This window comes from Centroberyx gerrardi, chromosome 18 (genome assembly GCF_048128805.1).
Source record: "Centroberyx gerrardi isolate f3 chromosome 18, fCenGer3.hap1.cur.20231027, whole genome shotgun sequence".
NCBI lineage: Eukaryota > Metazoa > Chordata > Actinopteri > Beryciformes > Berycidae > Centroberyx > Centroberyx gerrardi.
Window position 1 is genome coordinate 4,967,449 of NC_136014.1, and position 19,035 is coordinate 4,986,483.

At 39.4% G+C, this 19,035-nt stretch overlaps 1 protein-coding gene across 4 annotated transcripts in view; it reads right to left on the reverse strand.

The window, feature by feature from the left end:
- Window positions 1–19,035, reverse strand: part of LOC139912423 (exostosin-1) — a 357,310-nt gene that overhangs the window by 201,180 nt on the left and 137,095 nt on the right. The window lies entirely within an intron of this gene.

The following is a 19,035-nucleotide window of genomic DNA, read 5'->3' on the forward strand; positions in this document are numbered from 1 at the left end:
CTCCATCCTATCTGAACTGGGAATCACTGGATCTGAAGAAAGAAAAGCCAGCACTCTTAATGTCCTTTTATCATATATTTGAATGGGCAGCTATAGAGCACAAACGACGGACGCGTTTCAGCAATAAGCCATCATCAGCGTTGTGTTGGTCCAAGCGGAAGTGAAACTTAAATACATACACGCATACAGTTCAATTAATTATACAATCAATGTGGAAAATACCTTCTCAAAGAGTCACTAACAAAGATAAATCGACGTGCCAGGTTCCCCCACTCAGTACGGACAACTCCAGGAATACACAATCCACAGCATAGACATAACACTTAAGAAAAAATAATGATAAATATCAAGAAAAATGCAATATAAGAATGGAAGAATAAAAATATATATAGCTAAATGTCTCTGCACATATCTCACAAGTTGTAATCATTTCAAAAAACAGGTCCTCTACACAGAAAATAGAAATTAAGGGAGGCTAAATCTTCCCTTATACAGGAAAAAGATATAACCCTTCTGACACTAAACAACTGCACATACAATTGGCCAATAGAACATGCAGTCAGCTGCCGCAGGCCAATGTGCCCAAACAGCCTGGGCTCTCCTTAAAGTAGGGAGTAGAGCCACTAATTAATCGCCACCCTCCACGTGTCCTAAGACATATGAGCCCGACAACAAAGTAGAAGGACTGAGTGCAGCACATATCAATACACAACAAAGAAAAAACTTTAAATATGTATTCAAAAACAATTTCACAAATCCTAGTTCAGACAATTTCAGAGAAAACACCCTAATAATAATTCCTCATTCAGACCTTTGGGGTGTTCAGTTTGTAGAGTATGTATCCAAAACGCCTCTCTCTGCAAAAGTGTCTTATCCCTATCACCCCCTCTTTTCAAAGGTCTGACTTCTTCTATACCTTGGAACCTCAAGGAACACACGTCATGGCCTGCTGAGTTAAAGTGTCTCGCTACTGAGGACTTCTCATCCCTATTCCTAATATTACTTTTATGCTCAGATATCCGGGTTTTTAGTTCTCTTTTAGTTTTGCCAACATAGCACATCCCACATGGGCATTTCAAAAGGTAAACCACATGTTTTGTCTTACAAGAAATCCTACTCTTAATAAAAAACTTTTTGCCAGAGTGTGGATGTACAAAAGACTCTCCTCTGATCATAGCATTACACTGAACACAATTGGAACATGGGAAATTACCATTGGGTAAATTGGATAAGAAATGTTGAGGACGTATGTAACAGTCAGCTCTAACTAGTGTATCCCTTAAGTTTCTAGCTCGTTTGTGGGCAAAAATAGGAGCATTCTTAAAAACATGGCCTATGTGGGGATCACTAGATAGGATGTGCCAGTGCTTCTTAACACACTTTTTAATTTCATGAGAAATGGGGGAAAAGGTGGTAGCACACACAATATTGAAGTCCCCTGAGTTAGAGGGTTTATGAGTTAAAAGGTTCTTTCTGTCAATATTTCTTACTCTCCGCAGACAATCATCTAGGACTCTGTTGTCATAACCCTTAGACCTAAACCGTGTGCATAACTCAGCAGCTTGTTCCTCAAAAGCGTTCTCAGTACTACAAATTCTCTTAATTCTCAACAACTGGCTATAGGGCAAACCCTTTTTAAGACCAGGGGGATGATAGCTAGCATAATCCAAAAAACTGTTGCCATCAGTTTTCTTTCTATATACCTTGGTCTTCAACTGTTCTGCTTTGTTCACCAGTACATCTAGAAAAGCCACAGATTCTTGACTATACTCTAATGAAAATTTTATAGAAGGCATTCTAGAGTTTTCTTTCTATATACCTTGGTCTTCAACTGTTCTGCTTTGTTCACCAGTACATCTAGAAAAGCCACAGATTCTTGACTATACTCTAATGAAAATTTTATAGAAGGCATTCTAGAGTTAATGTAAATTTTGAACTCCTCCAGTTGATCAAGTGTCCCCGTAAAAATAAAGAAGACATCATCAATAAAGCGGAACCAACATTTCAACAACGAAAAGAAAGGATTATTGTGGTACACAAACTCTTCTTCAAATTTTCCCATAAATAAATTGGCATAATTAGGAGAACATGGACTTCCCATACTTACACCCTGACACTGTAAATAATATGAGTCTTCAAACTTAAAGTAGTTCCTGTTGAGAATCAATTTAGCCATATCCACCAAAAATTCAGTAGGGGGAGTAGGGTTTTTTCTCTTATTCAAGTAATCACTGGATCTGCACACTCCTGGTTCACATCCTATCTATCTAACCGCTCTTACCAGGTCTCATGGGGGGGATCTCTGTCCAGACCCTGCACTCTTAACACCGGTGTCCCTCAGGGCTCAGTCCTGGGGCCCATGCTATTCTCTCTATATACTAAATCCCTCGGCCATGTGATCTCCTCTCATGGCTTCTCCTATCACTGCTATGCCGACGACACTCAACTCTACTAGAGTTGTCACGGTGGTGTCATTTTGACACCGGTGTCGTTTCCCTCCTCAACACCGGTCACACCGGTTATACCGCCTGTCGCCACTAGAGGGTCTAAGCGCTATCAAAGTCAGCGTCACTATAATGAAAGTGAAACTTATAATTCCTCTCCAAACTCATGTTAACGGCATTTGTAAACGTAACACTTTTTAATCAGCGATTTATAACACTGTTCAACACTCAGGTAGTTAATGTGAGTGCAGTGCAGATTCTGGCATATTGCCCTTCTTTAAGGGGCGATCACACCGAGAAGCGTCGCTACAGGCACATCTGCTTCAAAAACGCCTAGGCAGACTGCGTCGGGCAAAACAGCTTGATGGCCTGTGGAGCAGGGCTGCGTGTGCGACCGGGTTAAAGACCGCTAATATCAGCTTTACATCCGTGTTTTCCTCTGTCCCACCGTTCCCACCACATCAAACCGCATCAAAACAGGAAGGAAAGCCCGCCTTCTGCTTGATTTGATTGGTTGCCTGGCCCAAATGTGACACTGACGAGCGGTGCGACTCCGCGCCTTGCGCTGATAGGTTGAGAATATTTTAACTTTTATGTGCGCCTAAAAACCGCCAGAAAAACGCGCCGCATATCGCAAGAGAAGAGCACGCGCCAGGCGCGCCATACCATAGGAAAACAATGGTTTTGGTGGCGACGCGTTTCTAGCGACGCTTCTCGGTGTGATCATCCCCTTAGGCTACCATTGGATTGTACTGGACACATTGCTGTCACTAGGTAAGGACAAATAATTAATCCTATTCATCCTAATCTGTCATATTAGTGATCAGATTTAGTGATCAGTATGTTGTTAGTATGTCCATTTATCATTTTGTAGCCTAACTTGAACATGGAAGCTCTGAATATGTGCTTTTATTTTACAAAATACAAAATAACGGTATTCCCGGTGTGGGGCTAATGCCACCGGTGTGGACTCCAAAACCGAATGCCACCGGTAACACCACCCACCGCGACAACCCTAAACTCTACCTCTCCTTCCTCCCCTCAGATACACAAATTGATGGACGCATCTCTGCATGTCTCTAAGACATCAGTGCTTGCATGTCTGTGCACCACCTCAAGCTCAATCTTGAAAAGACGGAGCTACTCTTTCTCCCAGGGAAAGATTGCCCTCCACAGACCTCTCCATCTCCATTGACAACACTACTGTGTTACCCTCTCAGACTGCCAAGAACCTTGGGGTGATCCTGGACATCCAGCTGTCCTGCTCTGCCTACATTGCAGTGACAACCCGCTCCTGTAGGTTCTCCCTCTACAATATCCGCAAAATTCGCCCATTCCTTACGAGGGAAGCGGCACAACTCCTGGTCCAGGCACTTGTCATCTCCCGCCTGGACTACTGCAACGTTCTTCTGGCCGGGCTACCTGCCTCTGCCATCAGACCTTTACAGTGTATTCAGAACACTGCAGCCCATCTGGTGTTCAACCAACCAAAATTCTCTCACGTTACTCCCCTCTTCCGGTCGCTTCACTGGCTTCCTATCTCTGCACACATCAAATTCAAGACACTGGTACTCACCTACAGGGCAGTACATCAGACTGCCCCTCCCTATCTGCAATCTATGGTCAGGTTCCAAACCTCGCCTTGTTCCCTCCGCTCCTCCACCCTTGCAGGTTGTCTCGCCCCTCCATCGCTACGTGGGCTCAGAAGTTGCTCATCCCGGTCGCGACTCTTCTCATCCCTGGCACCACAATGGTAGAACGAGCTCCCCCCTTCTGTCAGAACGGCCGAATCACTGCCGATCTTTCGGCGGAGACTAAAGACACATCTCTTCAGGTTACACCTAGACCCTTCTTGAACTAACCTATCTTCTTACCCTTCTTAAACTTTAAAATAAAAAAAAAATACAAAATTTTCAACGAATGCTACTTATTCCTATTAAAAGTCTTAGCTGCTGAAGACTGTGATGCATAGTTGGTTTCACTACTGTTGACAAAATGTACTTATTGTAAGTCGCTTTGGACAAAAGTGTCTGCTAAATGACGTAATGTAATGTAATGTAATGTAAGTCTGAAGCAAGTCCCAAGTCACTGTGTTTAGACTCAAGCAAGTCAAGTCGAGTCACTGCTAAACGTCAAGCAAGACAAGTCAAGTCATTGCTCAGGTCAAGCAAGTCACAAGTCAAGTCACCATGAAAGAAGTGCTTAAAATAAGAGAGAAAGGGGTACAATGGCGAGCCATGTCATGAGAAAACTGCACCTGTTAGTCTCTACAACTAGGGATGGGTATGGTTAGGATTTTATTAATACCAATACCACTATTGATACTGCTTATCGATACCAATACTTATCAATACTCTTTTGAGTGCAAAATACATGTTGTTACAAAAATTATCAGTACTACTTTTATATTAGTTTGGGCAAAACATATTTAGCAAAATAGTTTTGTTGATAAAATGAAATAGATTGTTTTCTCAGAGAAAACATGATGATGGACCAATTGGTATAGATACTGTAAATGTCTGGTAGTTGTTGATACTTGAGAAATTTCTGTTTCTGTTGATCTCCACTAACTTAATGGGAATATGACTGTAATATAGTGTGTGTCCACCAATCACTAGTTATTGCTACCTTTGTGAGCTGCAGGTATGTTTTTCTTTTCAACCTCCTTCCTAAAAATATAGGCTGCTCTGGTTACACTAGTTCACATACTGACATTTTAAAATGACTTATTACATTAAAACAGACATATATGATAGCATATAATATTGGTATGCTATGTCATCTCTAAGCATTTTGTCATTTTTCCTTTAATTAGGCCTTCCATTGACAGTTTTCAACATAGAGGATAGTGACGTTAAAATAGAGAGTTGAAATGACTGATATTAGGTGTGGAGGGTGACTAGCATGTCTGGATGATCATGGCAGTTTTGAAATCTTTATCTAAGACCCTTTGAATGTTGAAATAGATTATTATACCCGCAACAGTTTCCCACTTCCCACACGCGAGTACCTACTGTATAGGCAATTGTTCAAATTGCACGAAAATGAAACATAGTATTCTATCTGATGATTACTATTTTCTGTTGTGGATTGTGTAGACTAATACATCCATAAATTTAGAACTCTGAAATTTTAATCCTCATCAAGGAAAAATACCATCTTGTTTGCCTGATCTCACAGGACTGCATTTGTCACACAGTTGATTAGAGAGAGGGAGAGACCATTCTGCTGTGGTTGAGTTACATTGACTTTGAACTAGTAAAGGACCGCGAACAAAATGATGAAGCTCTGTCTTGAAAAGCTGTCAATTCATAAGCTGTCTTGTCTGAATCAGAAACGGTCTGGTAATATAAGGCTTGAGAGAAAATCAGCGCAGGTATGGGAGAATCCTTTCAACATGCTTTCAGCTCGATCCTGTATTGCATTGTTTTCTAGGTCCTGCTAGACACTGTCTTTTAAGCCTGGGTTGTGCGCATTGCACTAAAAGTCACCCAATCATGTTTCAAAAACGTAAAAGTAACCTAGAAAAATGCAAATATTTAATACAAAAAAAAAGTCAAGTCCTTTCGAGTCATCTGTCTCAAGTCTAAATCAAGTCTCAAGTCATGAATACCAAGTCAAAGTCAAGTCGAGTCTTTTATCAATGTTAGTCAAGCAAGTGTCAAGTCCTCAAATTTGCCACTCGAGTCTGACTCGAGTCAAGTCATGTGACTCGAGTCCCCCACCTCTGCTGTGCAGTGTGCGGAGAATGTGGATGGTGGGATAAACCAGCTGGAGATTGGAGAAGTTTATACCGTTAATTAAATTAAAATTTAATTGGAATTTAGTCTATAATTACATTGTGTATGCACTGTGTAGCCCATTTGACCCGCAAAGTTGATGTGACAGTCCCATTACAGTCATTATCATATTTTTTGTTGTTTTTGTCTGTGTCAGGCAAAAGAGTGCAATAAAAATTTCTATAATTTTTTTTTTTGAGAGAATCATGATCTCAATTCTAAGCAAGAAAATTAGATTCTCATTTTATCCAGAATCGTGCAGCCCTACTTCAGAGCTTGCTTTGTTACGCAAAATGTCATGTGAATAATGACGTCCGAAGCAGCGACTGCTTCATTCCCGCAGTGAATCACATGACTGCTTCGATTTGCTGAGTACCGGGTTTGTCAGATTTGAAATATATTGGCGGCTTTCCCTATACAATGAACTGTAAGAATGAACAAATCATGGGTTGTAGTAATAGTTGCGTGCATAGCGTCGTCGTTGTGGACAGTCGATTAGATTGCGTTTATTTAGCCTATGTATCATGATGGAGCCAAAAAGAAAGAGCTGGTTGTCATATTACACAAATGCCTTTGCCTAAATAACACTTTCACTTGATTTCTGTTTGAAACAGATATATAAATGCCCAACCAAATCAATCTGTTTGTACAGCACATTCCTTATAATAGCAAAATACAGGCTATTTCAAAACGTATTACTGAATTACCTCAGCCCACATGCCCAATGACAGTCTGTCCTTAAAGGAATAGTTCACCCAAAAATGAAATTCAGTCATTATCTACTCACCCCCATGCCAGCTGAAACTCGGGTGAAGTTTGTTAGTCCATAAAGCGCCCTGAGCTCCACAGCGGAACGGCGTAGAAGCCATCTCCAAAATAACTGAAGTTGCTGGGGACCTGACTTGACTTGACTTCACGGTAGGGGTGTCACGATTTCGATTCTAAATCGAAAATCAATCGAAATAAGCGTTCGATTTCGTCCTTCGAAATCACAAGCAGGTTCACGATTCTCCCAGTGTTTTTTTCTCTCCACCCCTGCCTACTTGCTCGCGTCTGAAGAAAAAAAACAAAAACATTTCAATGACACAGCGTAGCTGCTAGAGAGTGCCCGTTCTATATTTCACTATAGTGCCAAAGAGCGCCCGTCATTTTTAAATCATTTAAAATGTACCAAAAACTGAAAATCATGTTATCAGCTTTGTTTTATATATACTTCAAGTTGTCATCGATGAACCGGAACTGGAAAATACTGTATATCTGGTGACACTGAGACGTTTGATTTTCCCCGGGTTTAGTCGTCCTCCATCGGTAACGTTAGATCTAAAAATGGCTTCGCCGGCTAAGCGTCACACTTTTAAAACCTTCTGGAAGCTGTCAGATTGTGCTGTGAGACAGAACCTGACCCGCCGTATGTAGTCGAAAGTTATGAAGACATTGTGAGTTAAAGTCTTTTGATCGAAATCACTTGTTCTTGCTCGATAAAACAAGACACAAGATCACCTTCACTAAACAGCGGGACCTACCTGCTCTCACCGCCGGAGACGGACGCTGTTTTCCGGGAGGCAGTGCACCGAAGAGTCGGTAGGAGGACTGGCCGGGTTGCAGCGACTTTTATCCATATAAGTTTGGCGACTTTTTCCATATTTGTTTGGCGACTATTATTGTCTGATCTTACTACTGTGTGGGCTGAAGCGCTGGAGGTTTTGTATGTATTTTGAAAGCTTATCGTTAGCCAAGATAGGAAGGATCTGTTTTGTCATACTGTGAATGTTGACACTGAAGTAAGGACGCCCTGAATCGCCTTGCCATGTATTTGGCACCAAATTAATGGGAAAGTTGTGTTTTTTTAAATGGAAAAACTTTGAAAAAATTAGACCATATGGCCTTAGTGTGGTACATTCCAAAAAAAAAAATATGGCAGTTATATCAAACTTGATACCATCTTTTTAAAGAAGAATTTGAAAATGTAAATGACAGTTGTCAGGGCATAAAACCAATGATCTGTTGATCTTTACAAATCAAGACTCGATAGTGTAACAATGGCATAGCCGTCAGTGCTGAAAAAAAAAAAGTTTAAATCGAAAATCGAATCGAATCGTGACCTTAAAATCGAAAGTCAAATCGAATCATGGATTTGGAGAATCGTGACACCCCTACTTCACGGTGAAAAAAATAACAGAAAATAACCATACAGGTCCATGCAGCTCGTCCAGCATAATCACCAGTGAAATCACCACTCTGTTATTTCAAAATACGTCACGTGCGCGCACCCTGACCTTGATAGGTAAGACTAGCTCGAATAAGCAGAAACAAGACTTCCAGATTGGCCGTTTAGCCTTCAGAATAAAAGCGTGAGATCTAGAAAATAGGTAGAAATACTGTTTTAAACCAATTACTTTGTATGTAATAGTGACGTTCGCGAACGATCCGATGCTTTTCAACGGCTCTTTGGTACGAACGAAGGGAACCGAGTCGTACTTGAGAGTCGTTCTTTTTATTGTTGTGCCCAAATTTCACTGCCAGTGCCTGCCCTAAATCCACTTAACCTGACGCGCCAGATGGTCTCGCGTGTTCGTGATCTCGCGAATCCAGCTGCCTCGCAAGGTAAAAATCCACTGGATTTTTACCTTGCGAGGCAGCTACATTCTGATTGTTTGCGAACGTAACATCACTAAAATCCACTCCCCTTTACGTGAAGTGAGAACCAGCCAGTCACAAGAGGTAGACGTGTTTGGAAGGAAAAAAATGAGCCAAACTCGAAAACGCAGAAGCATTTGGATGCACTTCACTAATAAAAGCAACGATAAAGCGGAGTGCAATATTTGCAAATCAAAAATATCATTTAAAGCAGGGTCAACAAACAATCTTCACCGCCACTTAAAAACACAACATCCAACGGTGCAAGTGGCCGAGGTGAGACGACAACGTTCCAACGATAATGATGACCAAGATAACGACGGCGCCAGTGCTTCTGCTGAAACCACTACCACATCAGGTACAAGTCAGTCATCCACTGTCACTCACACCCATGCATCTACCTCTGAAACTACCACTGGGCCTACATCTTTGCCTGGCCAGGCACCAAGCTCTCATAGAACCACTGGCACAAGACCTAAAATAAGACAGACATCTCTCCACGATTATGCAGCACCTGTCATAACCCCATTGAGACAGGGGAAGATAGATGAAGAGCTTGCTAAAATGATTGCCACTGACTTCCAGCCATTCAAAATTGTGGCAGACAAAGGATTCAAGCGATACAGCAATGCTCTCAACCCTTCCTACACTCTTCCATCAAGGAAGACAGTATCCCAGACAGTTTCAAACATTTATCAGAGAGAAGCAGCATCACTGAAGGAAAGGGTGTCTAAAGTGTCAGCAGTTTGCTTAACCACAGATTGTTGGACATCAAGGGCTACAACCTCATTTATGGCAGTAACATGCCACTTCATTGAAGATTTCAACATGTCCTCCTGCCTATTGGACTGTTTTTTTAATTTACTGACCGGCACACAGCAGAAAACCTGGCCGAAAAGCTTCTCAATGTTGCAAAAGATTGGAAAGTGGAAGATAAAGTGGTTTGCTGCATAACTGACAATGCTGCTAACATTACGAAGGCTATACAAATCACAAAATGGACCCACCTTCCTTGCCTGGCGCATACCATCAATCTGATTGCCAGAGATGCCCTCAAAGGCCTAAAACCCATTCTGGATAAAGTGAAAGAGGCAGTGGAATACTTTCACAGGAGCACACTAGGTGCAGAAAAACTGAAGGCCACTCAGATCCAAATGGGGATGGCAGAGCTACGACCCAAACAGGACTGCATCACAAGATGGAACTCTACATATGACATGTTGAAGAGTTTTCTGCAATCCAAGGATGCCATTATCTCCACCCTGGCCATCAAAAATGCATCAGTCAGCCCTTTGTCCCAAGAAGAATGGAGCATACTGCAGGAGGTGTGCAGTATCCTGGAGCCCTTTCAGGAAGTCACTGTGGAGATCAGTGGAGAAAGGTATGTTATTCCATAGTTAGAGTTGGTCAGCTGTAGCTTTCTATAGCATGCATGCAAAAATACCTAACAAATTATGAATGTTTGAGACCATTTTATTTGTATTATATAAAATGATATAGATACCAGTGTATATAGTATAGTGTGTCATTGTTGGTAACACTTTATAATAATTGTCTCACTATGTATAGTAATATTCCCAGTTTTTTTCTCACTAGCTACGTGACTGCCTCAAAGGTAATATTGCTGGCCAAGGGACTGCAGAGAGTCACAGCCAACTGCCAGAGAAGTGTAACAACACAACAAGCATCAGATTTGGTGAACTCTCTATGTGCAAACATGGCAGGTAGATTCCACAGAATGGAATATAACCACACCCTTGGAGATGCTGCTGCGCTTGACCCAAGATTAAAAAAGGTGGCATTTGGGGATGCCAGAGCTGCAGATGAGGCTTTCCAGAGAATAGCAACTGCAGCAGGAAGAGTCACTCTCAGCAGCAGCGAACCCAGCCAGCAACCAGGTCAACAGGAAGGAGCAGGCAGTGCTGCACAAGGATCAGTCGTTTGGAGCCATTTCTATGAGCGGGTAGCTGGTGCAGTGTCAACAAGGAGTCCCACAGCAGATGCCATCATGGAGGTGCGGTCTTACCTTGAGGAGCCCCTTCTTCCAAAATCCTCAGACCCTCTCAAGTGGTGGGAAAGTCGGGCCACCGTGTACCCCAGGCTCACCAAGCTCATGGCGGAAAGGCTTTGCATTGTGGTAACGTCAGTTCCGTCAGAGAGAATATTCTCCAAGACTGGACAAATCATCTCAGAGAGGAGAAATCGCATTAAGCCCTCAAAAGTGAGGGAACTTGCTTTCCTGAATGCAAATTTGCCATAGATGATGGCATAAAGCATGCTGCTTGAGTAGTAGTTTGGCTGGCTGAGAGATGTAGCAAGCCTCAGATTTGAATCAAGTTGCTTTACACAAAGAAAAAAAAGTATCAATGGGTGTTGGATAACAAAGTACCTAGTATCTGTGTGTTGCATAAACAATAACATAGGATATTTGCTTTAAAATGTTGACCTAGTAAAAGCATTAAGGTGACTTATGGTTGAAAGGTAAATAAACAGTTTATACTTTACAAGTTACACATTTTTCTGTGAGTAAAAATAGATTGTTTTTCTCTGCCTCACATTTCAGGGCTGTTGTTGGAGCCTTGTTTACAAATTTTTATTGTGTTATGTTATTGTTTACAAGTAGCTCAGGTGTACACACCCCAGGACAGTTCACTAGTCCATTGCAGGGTTTATACTAGTAGTATCTGTATATTTTTCTCTATTTTATTTAATTTTTCTCTATTTTTATAATATTGAAATATTGTTCAGAAGTTGGCTGTAGTATGGGCCTTTTGCACAAAGTATTATTTTGATAAGTTGTTTTACTATTTATTCTTACAAATTTTCTCGTGTGAAATGTTTTTCAGATAATTGTTTATCTATCTGATTTGCACTAAAATCTGTTTTGCACAAAAGATCATTATACTTGTTTTTTTATTGTGCCAATAAAAAGTTTTCTAATATTAAGTGTTGCATGAATTGCATTCAAGGCAAGGCAACTTTATTTACATAACACATTTCATACAGAGGGTAAATTCAAAGTAGTAAATTCACTGACAAAGCAGAGGGATATGGCGTCACCTTGTGTAATGTTTACAATGCAGATCATTGACATTAGATCTGGCAATATGAGTAATTTAGTGCTGCTAAACCTAGTCCACACATACAAAATGAAATTATATTGGTGGGATGTCTAAATTTGAATCTGATCCAAATCTTACCCTATCATTATCCTAGTGATTATTTTGCAGATAAACCTAGTAACCCCCCGCCCCCTAAAAAAAAAAGAAAAAAGAACGATGAGCCGTTCTTTTGAACGGCTCTCGGAAAGGAACGGAGCCATAAGATCCGGCTCCCTTCAAAGAGCCGTAATTCCCATCACTAGTATGTAACCGTCAAATCTAATAAGTGAGCACCCATATTAGTGTTTGATGTCAAAATAATAATGAAAAATGCCATAAAATGTGCCATTTTTAACTATAAACACTGCATGTATTACACTGTGCAGAATACATACAGAACAGAGACTTAAGTGGACATCAAACATTAATATGGGTGCTAAAATGTTAGGCCACTAACAAACAAATAATTTTTAATTAATGATCTTATTGTTATTTATAAACTTGATTTTGTGTTTTTAACAGAAACTTTAACTTTAGGTTAGATGAAAATAGCAATGAAACACTCATTGAAGCATGTCCTCCAAATTACAGCTTCTATCAATCAGACAGGGCAGACAAGGGGATGGAATAGCCACTATCAGATCAATTTAACCGTACAAAAGTTAACCTAGGAGAGTTCTTGTCCTTGGAATATCTGGCCTTTGTCATCAACACTGAAACAGTAGTTCTCATTTCAACGTTCTATCGGCCACCTAAGCAACTATAATTTTTTTCCCCATAATTCTCTTGATTGATATCACTTATTATCACCGGACATGATATAAGAATTTTAAATGGTGATCTAAACATTCACATAAAAATATGGTTGATTCGAAGGCTATGGAATTCATCAACCTACTGGACAGTTTAGAACTAACTCAACATGTCACTGAGGCTACACACCAACATGTTAACACACTTGACCTGGTTGTGACAAGAGGGTTGACAATGTTTCAATGTCTAATATCTCTGTTTCTGAGCACTGTTGTGTATTCTTTGATGCTCATTGGATTGTAACCAGGAACATGAAAGAAATTGTAGTTCAAAAGCAGTTCCTAGATGCAATAGCAGAGCTTAAGTTCCCGGAGCCTGTAAGAGAATTGGACTCATTTTGTCTAAACTGCTCAGTTCATAAAATGCTTGATACTTTCAATAACAATCTGATTAATATAGCCGCATGCGGCAATGAACAGGGTCCAAGCACAATGTGCTAAATTGTACTAAGATGAGAAACCGTAGCTTGCAAAGAATAGTGCCTTCATGTGACCAAGTTACCTATGTTTGGACACAGTAACGTTCATTTTATGGGATATAACACCTTATCACAATCATTAGCACTAACACCATAGCACTATCACAAAGCGACACTAAAACTATTGGTCATTTGAGCACCTCATGTACAATGGAAGTGAATGATATTTGTAGTTTTGGTGGCCCACCGGGGGTTTGAACTCACAACCCTGACTTCTGAAGGCAGTTTACATACACACAGAGCCACTGAGTCAGTGACACTGTTCTGATGAACAGTCTAAATATTTTTTTCTTTGCCTTCTATTGGTTTAAAGCACTTTCAGCTGCATGTTGTTTATGAAATCTGCTACACAAATAAAGGTTATTATACTTATTACGAAACGCTTTTACAAAACATTGCTGAGAAAGTTTCACAACCTTGTTATCTCGAATGACTCACTAATATGGTTTCACGACATATTGCTAAAACTGATCAATTTCATGTGCATCTCTGGCAAACAACATCACGTATCATCAATAAAATCACATAGTCACAGTGATGGTGGCAGGGTGAGAACTCATATTGGTGACAGTCTGAGACCTCACGGCCTACAATCAACACACTTTTAAAGTCATAAGTTGTTTAATGCCAAAATGTGACACTTTTCTGTCACTTCTCTGTCATTTGGCTATTCTACCAAGTATCCTGCAACAAAGAATAAATAGGATTGCTACATTTATTGTGAGAGTGCTATGACTAACTCCTTACTATTAGCTGCTAGCAATGCTGGTGATCTACTGTAGGAATTTAAGCATATGCTACTGTTGAATAAGACTATTCTAGTGTTGCACTCATTGCAAGTCACTCTGCATAAGAGCATCAGCTAATTTAAAATATTTAAAATAAATGTAAAATATAGTAAATGTATATCGCAGTCACTCTTAGCTGCTTTCAATCAGTAATAATTCCATTCTCTATTGCTTTCAATACTTCAATTACAGATAGGAATGGAAGGAGTATAAAGACCATTGACTCAAAGTGCAAAACTGGAGAGTTATCCTTACTTAAACTACTACTGTTCTAACATTGTTTGTATCATATTAGAATTTTAATGTGCTATTCAAATTTGATAGACATATTGTACAGTATCAATAAAAACACCTGGAATGCAGTTTCTTGATAAAAGGCTTATAAAATTACAAGTCAATCTTGTTGAACACCATCGGAAAGAACAACCACTTTTGTCTTTAATATTGCTGTAATTCAACTAGTTTTCACCACACATTCGGCCAATCTGATAAGGCAGCACAGCGCAACTCTGGCTAAGCAGTATCATTGACTGTCTCAGTTCGGTAACACTTTATAATAGGGATTATTGATAAATGGCGAATTTAGCATTATTTAATATTTATTAATTATTTAATGGTTAAGTAACAACTTGACTAGTTAATTTCCGGAAATGGTTACTAATTACTTGTAGATAATGTAAATATTTAACCATTCATTACTGCATGTTAACAATTCAATGAATCATGTACATGTTGTATTATGAATGCAAACATTTTGATTGCCTTAGTTAATAATTTGTCAGAAAATTTAGTTCTATTTCATTTCATTTTATCCAGGTTAAACACTTTCAAATGTTATTAAGCATTCCTAAATAATTCATAAATTATTTGTAAAATATAAGAAAACATTATGTGGAATGACTGATGTTCACAATCCTTAGTAAAAGGTTAATAACTTTTGTAAAACATGAATGAAATTTATCTTGGCCCTTACTGATGTTCACAATGCTTAGTAGTATGGCAGGTTACTTGGTTGGGAAGGGGGCTGTGTGCAAAATGTTCTTTAATTCTCTGCACAATATATTCAAATAATGACAGACTTGATATTTTTCAGTTGGAGCCAGATTACAGTTTGGTTGCATTTTAATGGCATTAAACTTGTCAAGCTCAGTATCTTAGCAAGATTTACCAAGCTAAGATATATAGATAATATTGGCTAAAGAAGGTACCATTGGCTACCAGATTACTGTAAAATTTGCTTATTATTATTATCCCATCTGATTATTGCTACTTTATTGAAGAAAATGTAACACACAGCTGATTGAAAATGGGCTACCTCCTCAGTATACAACATCAAGTCCATAAATATTTGAAAAGAGATTGAGTTTAGTTTGTTAGTAGTGGCTTGTAGTCGCATGTTAACATTAACATTGGTGACTTTGCTAAATGAGCTTGCTGGCAAGTTATCTAGCTAACAGTTTGTTCAGGTTAACTGAGCTGACTCTTCTCAAACTACAAGTCCAGAGTGTTTTGAAGAAGAGACTAGGGCTAAACACAAGACAGTTTACTGTGTCACAGGAACCTACATTGGGAAACAAATCTACCTTATCAGTCTAGAGCCCTGCATTCTGACTCTATTGACAGATTCGGGCCGGGCATCGGGCCGATTTTCACATCACTAGCTCGGGCTCGGGTCTGGCCCGGGCCTGTTATTTTTATTTTTATTTATTTTTTGGTTTGGGACTTGAAATCAATAGAGATATCAATCAAAGAAACTACTCATTTAAGAAAATAAATAAAAATTGATTATAAAAGTTGAAATAGAGAAACGTTTTAGCCTATCACATAGGCTACACACACAGTCTGGCGCACACACACGCCCTCTCGTCGCTTCCAAGCAAGCACTGGCCTCATGGACTAACGTTACTGTTCTTGAAATGTTCTTGAGAAAATGGACTTTAGCCATGTTCTTTGGTGAAGCTTTTGATCATCCTACACAGCATGCGTCCCGTTTGCGTATCTAAGCTGCTACACCAGCTCCGTTACGGTTCCGCCTGCGGTCTGCCCATTCTGCTGCCCGTATCTGGGTTTTTATCTATGGGTAAGTGAACACAGTTATCTAGTTTCGCTTATTGTTCTATAAACAACTCACGTTGTACTGTGAGGAACATTAATGTACCAGAGAGGAGTACTTCTGTCACTTTTTTGAGTGTAGGTGTACTGTCGCCAAATAGAAGGCTTCTCAGCCGATATCTGTGGATAAACTCCTCTCCAACATTTATTTAAGCGACATTGGTTCATGTATCCTTTGTTTTGTTAGCTGACATGGTGATAAATGACTACAATAAGCAAACTATTGGCATTATATACATTTATATGGCTAAAATACGGAACAGACAGATGCGTAGTCCGTCAAAAATAGAAGTGTTGCGTATCTCCAGAGTTGCGGCTCCGATCCGGCTCTGCGCTCGGCCTGAACTGACACATTTAATACTGGTAACGCTTTGGAATGGTTTTGTATGGTGTTTGGTGTAGTTTTGATTTAATAGGCTATTGGAAATTGATCAAACACTTTAGGTTTATATTAAAAAAAAACATCGGGCTCGGGATGAGAATTCTCATAAGCCTTAGGGCTCGGGCCTGAATGTCTAGGGCCCGGGCCGGGCTAGGGCCTAAATTTGAGGCCCGTGCAGGGCTCTATATCAGTCTACATAAAACTTTTACTTGTTATAATATTACTTAATTGACCTACAACCACACCACAACAATCGTTTTCAGGTATCTCTCTTTTTCCTCCCTGGTTGTTAAATATATGTAGCCATAATTTGCACATAGCCAATCTTCAATAGACCTCTGTGATGGCACCAGAACTGGCTGATGCGAGATCTGTGGCACAACTGAAAAGCCTCTATTCATGAATAGAATAACACAGGTGAGTTTGGAGCAAATTGTTTGTTTTCACACCAAGAGACCAGAATACACTATGAGAAAATTATGATTTTCTCATAGTGTAAACAATGAGGCACTTCAGAGTTCTTCTTGACCAGTAACTTGAAACCAGTGTAACAGCTCAGCTACACCAGATGCACACGCAGCTCGTTGCTGGATCTGAAATGCGGCCGGATCGTTGATACTTTTGAGATGCGCATATATTTTTGTCGGACTACACAGCTGTATGTTGCATATTAAACACCAAGATTTTGCTTAGTATAGTCATTTATTACTGTCGACTATATAAAAAAAAACATCATAGTGCTTAGCAGAGAAACAAAAAAACCTTCAAAGTTTGGAAGACATTTACGAACCAAAAATGCTATCAATGCTCAAAATAGATACACTAAAATTACTAAATTTAACAACTTCAAAATTCAGTCAATTCAAAATTGTTTTGGGTGCAAACAGATGTTTTCGAGGGAAAACGGATTGGAATTCTTTTGGTTTCCATTAGGAAAGTTAGAGCAGGCAAGAAAAAACAGGCCTGGATGAAAAAATTTAAGAGAGGAGAGAGCAATCAAGTCAGCAGACTTGTGTATCAGCGTCTCTGTTAAGTGCTGATTCACATTGTAAGAAAGTAAGTAGTTACGGGGTTCATACAGACAATATTAAATCAAATTCAAGGACTTTCAGTGACTTTTTCCAGCGCTGTTTTCTGTTCATAAGGTTTTAACAACCTTAGGAACTTTATCATGCTTTATCATAATCAAGGTTCACATGTTCAAGTGCTTTTGAGTTATCTTTTTCCCACAGCGCAGCTGAGGGCATCAAGAGGCATATTCAGGTCAGGCAGTCAAGCAATCAAAGGGCATCTTTGGCTAAGAGATCCAGTAGACCAGCAGCATTGTACTCAATCTGACATAGTCTCTTGGTGTGAAAACAAAAATGAAACTTAGCATTCCACAATTTGCTCCAAACTCACCTGTGTTAGTAAGGCGAGTTTGGAGGGTTTGTAGACAGTAACACGTCTTCTGCTGCCCTACAAACTTAACGGTAGGTAACGTTATTAACTTGTCGTATTTAAGTAACATTAGTGGCATTAGGTAATTTAACCGATAACCGCATCACAATCCTTCAGTGTACTGAATTGAACACACGCGCCTGTAAAGGATCTGTGCTTGTTCCAGAATATGTCAGTCTTCTTTTCTATGTTTTGACTTGCATTCTGTCAAACACTAGAAACATTTTATGTATTTATTTCAAGGTCTTTTTAAGCACTTCCTCACATAACAGGCTGACTTTTCAGGTATTTTCTGCATCACGAGCCGGAGTTTGGAACCTGACCAGTGATTGTAGATAGGGAGGGGCAGGTTGATGTACCGCCCTGTAGGCGAGTACCAGTGTCTTAAATTTGACGCAAGCATGTTCACCAACATGCTTTCAGTGGTGGACAGCAGCAAATCTTTGGTTTTATAAATTTCAGAATCAGCAAGTTTGAACACCACCTTAGTACATCACAGCACCGTAAATGGATTTGAAACAGAAATTTGCTTGGCCAACTGTTATAAATATATGAGAATGATGGAATAAAAAATGCAATACAATGCCGGAAATATACCAATGTAACACCATTACATTTTCATGGTTCAGTCGTATTGCCTTTTTTTAATGCTATCATGTCATACACTTTTGACATTGTAACTCATAAAAAGCAAATCATTTTCTTCCATATTTAAAAAACATTTATTAACCACTTATTAAACATTGAATAAGCACTGTAAACATCATTTGCAACTTTACAATAAGGGCCAACATAACGATTATTTCACAAATCAAAGTATAACTAATGAATATTAAATAATCATTAATTCAACATTTATGAATTATCATTATAATAAAGTGTTACAACTTTTAACATTTTCAAACTTACACAATATAAAAAGCAATTTAATTTAGTTCTGCAATGTAGACACACAAATGATGGTACAAAGATAGATATCTGTTTAGAGTTTCAATATTCTTATGAAAATGGATATCATGGTTGGACGGAACAACAATACCAACATTTCAAACAGTATATTA